This window comes from Pseudoliparis swirei, chromosome 4 (genome assembly GCF_029220125.1).
Source record: "Pseudoliparis swirei isolate HS2019 ecotype Mariana Trench chromosome 4, NWPU_hadal_v1, whole genome shotgun sequence".
Taxonomy (NCBI): domain Eukaryota; kingdom Metazoa; phylum Chordata; class Actinopteri; order Perciformes; family Liparidae; genus Pseudoliparis; species Pseudoliparis swirei.
This window is the reverse complement of record NC_079391.1, coordinates 31,805,714-31,812,826: the sequence shown is the minus strand read 5'-3', so window position 1 is coordinate 31,812,826 and position 7,113 is coordinate 31,805,714. Positions and strand designations below refer to the sequence as shown.

General features: G+C 51.8%; 1 long non-coding RNA gene across 2 annotated transcripts; it reads right to left on the bottom strand.

The window, feature by feature from the left end:
* Nucleotides 1-2,376: 2,376 nt before the first annotated feature.
* On the bottom strand, nt 2,377-6,889 carry LOC130192494 (uncharacterized). 2 transcript variants are annotated; one of them, XR_008831396.1, is made up of 4 exons: nt 6,800-6,889; nt 4,582-4,626; nt 3,771-4,475; nt 2,377-3,650 (listed from the first exon to the last, which is right to left on the bottom strand). It is a non-coding gene; the product is annotated as an uncharacterized LOC130192494 (long non-coding RNA). The 2 variants fall into 2 exon arrangements; XR_008831397.1 differs by having other exon boundaries at nt 4,399-4,475.
* Between the last annotated feature and the right edge of the window lie 224 nt (nt 6,890-7,113).

Below are 7,113 nucleotides of genomic sequence, written 5' to 3'. Positions count from 1 at the left end.
CACAAACACATAGGCCGCACGCCGTATGTGCGAATGGGGCCGCCATTAGCCGTCGTCAACGCGGACCATTCCCTCCACGAGCGACGTCTTCCCTCGGCGCAGGAACTACACTCCGCTGGGCACCCGTGTCACACAGAAAAAGGGTCCCGAAATGCTGTCGCTGATGAAAAGAGCCTCCCGTGCATACGCTCACGGCCACTACTGAGCGCGGGCCCCTCCGTTTCCCGGAGGTTTGTAGCTGCATGGAGCGATGCACTTCTTTGCCTTTGTCCCGAAACGTGCGTGGTAAAAGCACTGTCCGGTGTCTCCACGCTTAGACATAGGCGCCTCCGGCCTCCGCCACGCCGTCCTGCCTGTAAACGGGCCGCCGAGCGTCACAGCTAACGCCTCCGCCTCTGGCTCTCGTGCCGCCAGGAAAAAGCGGTCCGCCTCCTCAGCCAAGGCGCGGGGGTCTGTGATGGCCGTGTTGGCCAGCGCCGTCTGGACCCGGGGTGGCAAGCGGCGCAGGAAAACCTCCATGAACAATATCTGGGGATCTTCCCCCCCTAGCAGATTCAGCATTTTCTCCATGAGATGAGACGGTCTGCTGTCCCCCAGGCTCTGAATGTCAAGAATCTGGCGGGCTCTCTCCTTAGCAGATAAGCTAAATGTCTTAAGGAGGAGCTCTTTAATCGCCTCGTATTTGCCCTGTAGCGGGGGAGCAGCGATGAATCCCACCAACCTGGACGATGTGGAACTTCCCAGCGCCGTTACCACCAGGTAGTATTTTGCGTCCCCGTCACGGACCTGACGGCAGGCGAAGTGTGCCTCCACGTGGGCAAACCATGCCTCCGCAGCATGCTCCCAAAACTCCGGCAACTTTACATAAACATCACGCTCTGCCATGTTCACTAAGTTTCTGGAAACTTTCCTAGAAATGTCAGGGTCACCACTGTAGTGCCGGAGATACGGAGTCGGAGGCGAAGTATTCAGGATCGAATTCCAAGCTTTAATATCCATCAAGGAAGAGAACCTTATCCACACAACTGCTTAGCATAGCGAGTTTGCAGGAATGACATGCATCAACCCCTGTGTCACAACTTAACTGTCCGTGTGGCAACACCATTCCTAAAGGTGAATTATGTTAACATTACGTGTCACCACAAGTGCGACACTTAACTTCTTTACCTGAGAGCTGGGGAGTGAGGTGACTCGCTGAATTACACCCCGAGAAAAAATCTCATTTAAAGGTGTGAGTCGGAGGAACCAAAGAGAGGAATGCTTGAGAGCTGCTAACATTTGTTTTCTCCACTGATTAGTTGCTGCTCTGACTGATCGCCTCTTTGCAGTTCGAGGTGACGGCATTAAAAGTTGATCCCCGGATCAGAATCTTTAAGACAAATGGTTATGCACCAAATGGAAGAGGAATAAAACTGTCGAGCTACTAATAAAATACTTTGATCAGAGCTGTTTATGCTGTGTGTGTGTGTGTGTGCAAAACCCTTCACGGCACACACACACACTGCCACTCCACCCGGCACAGTGGGGCTTGTCGAGTGCCTCTTGACACTCCGCCACACGGCCACTTATTCGAGCTCTTTCTGCGCGGCATGCTTTCCACATGCTGTCAGCAATTTGTGTGGAAGTTGGCAGAGCCGCTGAGGCCGGTGCGGTCATCTTTGGATCGTGCTGCTACATGAATGGCGGCCGGGTGCTCCGCGAGCATCCCGACTTGTTCCTGGCTCGGGCGCCAAGCCGCAGGAATGAGCCCGTCCTCGAACGCCGTCCGCCTGGTGAGCGGCGCCCTCGGCGCCCACGCTGTCCTCGGCGGAGACGGTCTTTCTTTTGATTCTCGCTTTAAGGAGGATGGAGTCGGTGTGCCATTGTTTCTGATGGCCGATCACCATTCCAGGTCCCCTTGGGCTGTGCCTTTGCAATATATAGAAGGCAGTAAAAGCTACGCTCGGCCCAGATGTCTGTTTTCAAACCTGTCGAGCTCCTTCTGTCCTTCTGACCCATTATGGAGTTTACGACGATGAACTGGCAGACTTACTATCACAAATATTCATGAATAAGTACGTTTTTTACTTTGCAATCGTAGATTTTACTGGTTGAAATGATATTTATTGCTCTAGGATTGTATGGCTATCTAGACAGCTAAATGAAGCGAAAATTTTTTGCCTCACGAGTTGGCTAAAAACGCCGCCCCTTGCTGACTTTTAAAATCTTCCAGATGACTTGTAACGGCCGACAAAGGAGACTTTGCACGTCTATGTTTTGCCGGCTGAAATTATGATTATTGCTTGGTGAGTTTTATCTATCTAGCGAGTTAAGCTAACATTTTGCTCCGTAAATTGGCTGAAAACGGCGCTTCCTGCTTTTCATCCGACTATCAAATTACAGTTTTGCAATAGCTTTTTAATATGCACTTGATACACATGCAATCATGCTCAAAGATTAAAATACAAGCCCCAGGCAAAAATCCTCAAGCATTAACAGATTGTTTTCTCATTTTGCAGCGTAGAGCTAGTTAGTATAATAAAGGAAAATGTGAAATAAGTGTCATCTCTTTCTGGTTTGACTGCTTGTGTTTTAATGCTACTAGAGAAAGAGCTCTTTTACATTGAGAGCAAAAGGATGTGTTTGGTAGCATCATGTCTCTTGGCTTGAGTTGCTGCAGCGTGAACTAAAATACCGGTGGGAAAATACAACGTGGTGAATGGGGCCTTTTCTTTTTCAATAGCGCGTAAACCCACAAACTAATGCCGTGTTCACGATGTGTTCTCGACCGGTTTGCCGGACACACTCACGAGCTCAAGAGCGCATAAACACAGCGTCCGATCGTTTTCCGTTCACTCTCTCTCTCTCTTTAATGTTGTTGGTTTTTGGAAAGGATATAAAAGAACCGTCGAAACTCTCCGAATCCGAACTCTTTAAACGTCAAAGTGAACTTAACTAGCCGCGCACACACGTCTTCAATATGTGGAGAAATCCGAGCTTTCCTCGACGTGCCCGTGTCGGGTCCGTTAAGCAGCGATTGGACCATTACTGTTCGGGGTGAAGGTCGAGCAAATGGTCAACGAAGCATTTACGATCGCGTTTTCACCCTATATACGTTGTTTTCTAAATGTTTGAATGTGGAGTACGTGTGATCGAATACAATATTGTTGACAACACCAAAAAGCTACATAAAAAAGCTTCCCTTATACTGGAGCTGCGAGCGTGGAGTGGCACTTTATGACATTGCGTAATCACTGCCAGAAAGCAGGTCGAAGTACATCCGCCCCGGAGCGGGCGGCTCCAGAATCCTACATAGCGGAGTTATTTCCCCACAGACCCCCGATGGCGGAGACGCAAATCGCCATATTAAAAGTCATTGTAGCGGCACAATTTCTTTCAAGCTGTTATTTTAAGGTACAATTGTTACATTATGTTACTTTAAAAGGCAACGACAACAATGAACCAATACATTAGAACAACAAAACACACAACTCTATGACGACACGACTTTAAATCACATTTCCTGGGGGCTCTGGAGACGCCGTTCTGGTCTCTGGAGGATGGAGACCAGAGTGCGCCGTGCTGTCGCTGCTGATGACTCCATGAAGTCCACTAGCGGTGGACGTCGTGGGTCCAGCAGACGAGGAGCTGGATGATGATTGGGTCGGTGGCTGTAAGAATAACAGAAAAAGCATAACCATGTTTTGTTTAGTCTTCATAATTACTAATGTCACCATCATGTTAATATATAGACTGGGTTTTTTTTGTGCCAGGTTACATAAAGCATTTACGGTGAGGGGGAGATGAAGGGCCACGTCCCGCTGCCGATGTCGAAGGCTCTAAAATAATAATCAGATTTCACCAGAGACAGCCAGAGGACCCTCCCACTGACCAGAGACAGCCAGAGGACCCTCCCACTGACCAGAGACAGCCAGAGGACCCTCCCACTGACCAGAGACAGCCAGAGGACCCTCCCACTGACCAGAGACAGCCAGAGGACCCTCCCACCCACCAGAGACAGCTAGAGGACCCTCCCACTGACCAGAGACAGCCAGAGGACTCTCCCACTGACCAGAGACAGCCAGAGGACCCTCCCACTGACCAGAGACAGCCAGAGGACCCTCCCACTGACCAGAGACAGTCAGAGGACCCTCCCACCCACCAGAGACAGCTAGAGGACCCTCCCACTGACCAGAGACAGCCAGAGGACCCTCCCACTGACCAGAGACAGTCAGAGGACCCTCCCACTGACCAGAGACAGCTAGAGGACCCTCCCACTGACCAGAGACAGCCAGAGGACCCTCCCACTGACCAGAGACAGCCAGAGGACCCTCCCACTGACCAGAGACAGCCAGAGGACCCTCCCACTGACTCGGTGTCTCAGGCTGCCTGCCGTTGATTGAGCCTGCCTGCCTTCACCTCCTGGAGGGCCTGAGTTGGGCCTCCTGGGCCCACTTCCTCGTCTTCCTCTCCTTAATCTGACGGATGTTTGGCATCTGCAAAAACACATTCATTTAGTCAGAAATAAGGTTGATGTATTCTATTAATTGCCAGTTCACCATTTATATACACATGCATTGACTTATGTGTGTATATATTTACCTATTGCAGATTTACAATTTCTAGATCCATCTTTTCTTGGTCCTCCTGTAAAGGAAAACACAGACATTACCTTTCGGCTTTTTCTATCTTTCCTTTCTTTTTCTTCTCCTTTCCTTTGTTCTTTTTTTGTTTTTGTCCTTTCTTTCTATTTTTCCTTCTTGGTGCTATCTTTCTCATTCTCTTTTCTCTCTATCTTTTCAGGGAGGAACATAAACCACACGAGAGAAATTTTGCTTTTTACCGGGCACCACCCGGTGTCCCCGCCCTCCCCGGGCGCCACCCGGTGAGACCTCTAGTCCCACACCGGGCGGGGACACCGGTGATGATGATGATGAGCGTGTTTTATCTTCTTTTTTTTCAGGTGGTCGAAGATCTACTTTGTGTGTTGGTGGCTCACCTCCTCCGGTGTCCCCCCCCGCCCCGGTTCCTGCCCGGCGTTGTCCCCCCCCGCCCCGGTTCCTGCCCGGCGTTGTCCCCCGCCCAGTTCCTGCCAGCGTTGTCCCCGCCCGGTTCCTGCCAGCGTTGTCCCCCGCCCGGTTCCTGCCCGGCGTTGTTGTCCCCCCGCCCCGGTTCCTGCCCGGCGTTGTCCCCCCCCCGGTTCCTGCCCGGCGTTGTCCCCCCCCGCCCCGGTTCCTGCCCGGCGTTGTCCGCCCCGGTCCCTGCCCGGCGTTGTCCCCCCCCCGCCCCGGTTCCTGCCCGGCGTTGTCCGCCCCCGCCCCGGTTCCTGCCCGGCGTTGTCCGCCCCCGCCCCGGGCACCGTGTCCCGCCCGCCCTGCTCTGGCTTTCGGCACCTGGCCTCATCTCCACACCCTCACAACACCGACACAGTGAACATGCCCCTCACAGCCAAGAGGTGCCCGACCTTGTTGTTACTGCGAGGCCACATACCTGTGTGGTCCTTTGAGACCTCAAGTCCCAGAGGACTCTAAAGCTCCTTTTCCATGTCAATGCTGGTCCTGGCGCCCTGAGAACGGCTTGACCACGGCTCTCAGAAACCTTTTGAAGCGTCCTACTTTTGGCTTCAACAGGTGTTTCTTCAGGGTATTTGTCACAACCTTGGAAACACACTCATTCTGTGGGGTCAGCGACATCAGCAACAGCTCTGCGTTAAACATCTTGACCAGGTCCTCATGCACGGCCCTGGCAATCCGTTGGCAGTGGACGGGTCTGTATGCAATGTTGCAATCTTGCATCTCTTCCCACAGCTTCTTCGTCAGGTTCCTCTCTATGACCATCACGTCAGCCATGCTCATTTCAATTGTTGACTCTTTCTCAAGTTTCTCCACCAGCATTGCCACCAGTATTGAAAAGCTAAACTCATCCGAAGCACACACTGGTTCAACCTCTGGTTGACCATCCGGTTCACACTCCGGTTCACACGCCGGTTCACACTCCGGTTCACACTCCGGTTCACACTCCGGTTCACACTCCGGTTCACACGCCGGTTCACACTCCGGTACACACTCCGGTACACACTCCGGTTCACACTCCGGTTCAAACTCCGGTACACACGCCGGTTCACACACTGGTGCTTCCTCAACGATCTGAGGTGGGTCGGCACAATCATAGGCGATATCCCATGGCACACTCCCGTGGTGTCTGAGAACCTCTCTGGGTTTTTCAAAAACAGAGGGCAGACTGATCTGAGACCCAAAGTCTTTGTGGATCGGTTCATCGCCGCTCTCAAAGCTGCACTCAGACACGGAGTCCGTTATGCTATACATAGAATATGAGAGACCCATTTCTGTTTAATATAAATATCAACGAAAGTGTTTACAGTACTTGTGCAGAGAGATAATCGATACAATCCGTGTGTAGCTGCTGGCTGGAGCAGAGTAGCAGAGTCACGAGCCTCGTCACGCAGGGTCTATATACAGAAAATGTTGCTTTGATCTGACGTCATTAATACGTCACGGCGCAGCGACAGATTAAAGCCACAACAAACTGCGGATCTCCGCCCACTAATTGTTGACTTTACGAAAGGAGGCATGATCAAAGACACATTTGTATGTGATGAATATGACTTATATGAGAGGCTTTGAACCTGTACTGAATTAAAAAACAATACGTCATGCATTCCATGTTTACATCGCCAGTTAACACGCCGCCTGGAGAGCATCTTCGCCTGAGCCGTGAGGATCTAAACAAAAGGGAATTCGTCGTGATCGCACCTGGTGTTTAGTGTCGTGTGCACACGGGAGAGTGAGCTGAGGCTCACCCGGCGATGAGGAAGATGACCCTGAGCGGCTCCCGGGCGATCGTGAAGAGGAAGAGCGCGATGGCCGGTCCGAAGGCGATGAAGGTGCAGCCGAAGAACACTGCCGCCGTCATCGTGAGGGACAAAGAGCTGCCTCGCGTCGGCTGCGTGGAGAAAGGTGTGTTTTACAGGTGTTCGTGTCTAAATGTGAAGTAATGGCGACCCGCTGTTGTTGTTGCTGATGGTGGTTTGTCTCCGGGGTCGCTGCTTCCTGCTAGCGGGTCACGGGGTCTGCTCGTAAGGTCACATGACCGGAAACAAAGGAGAACACCTTC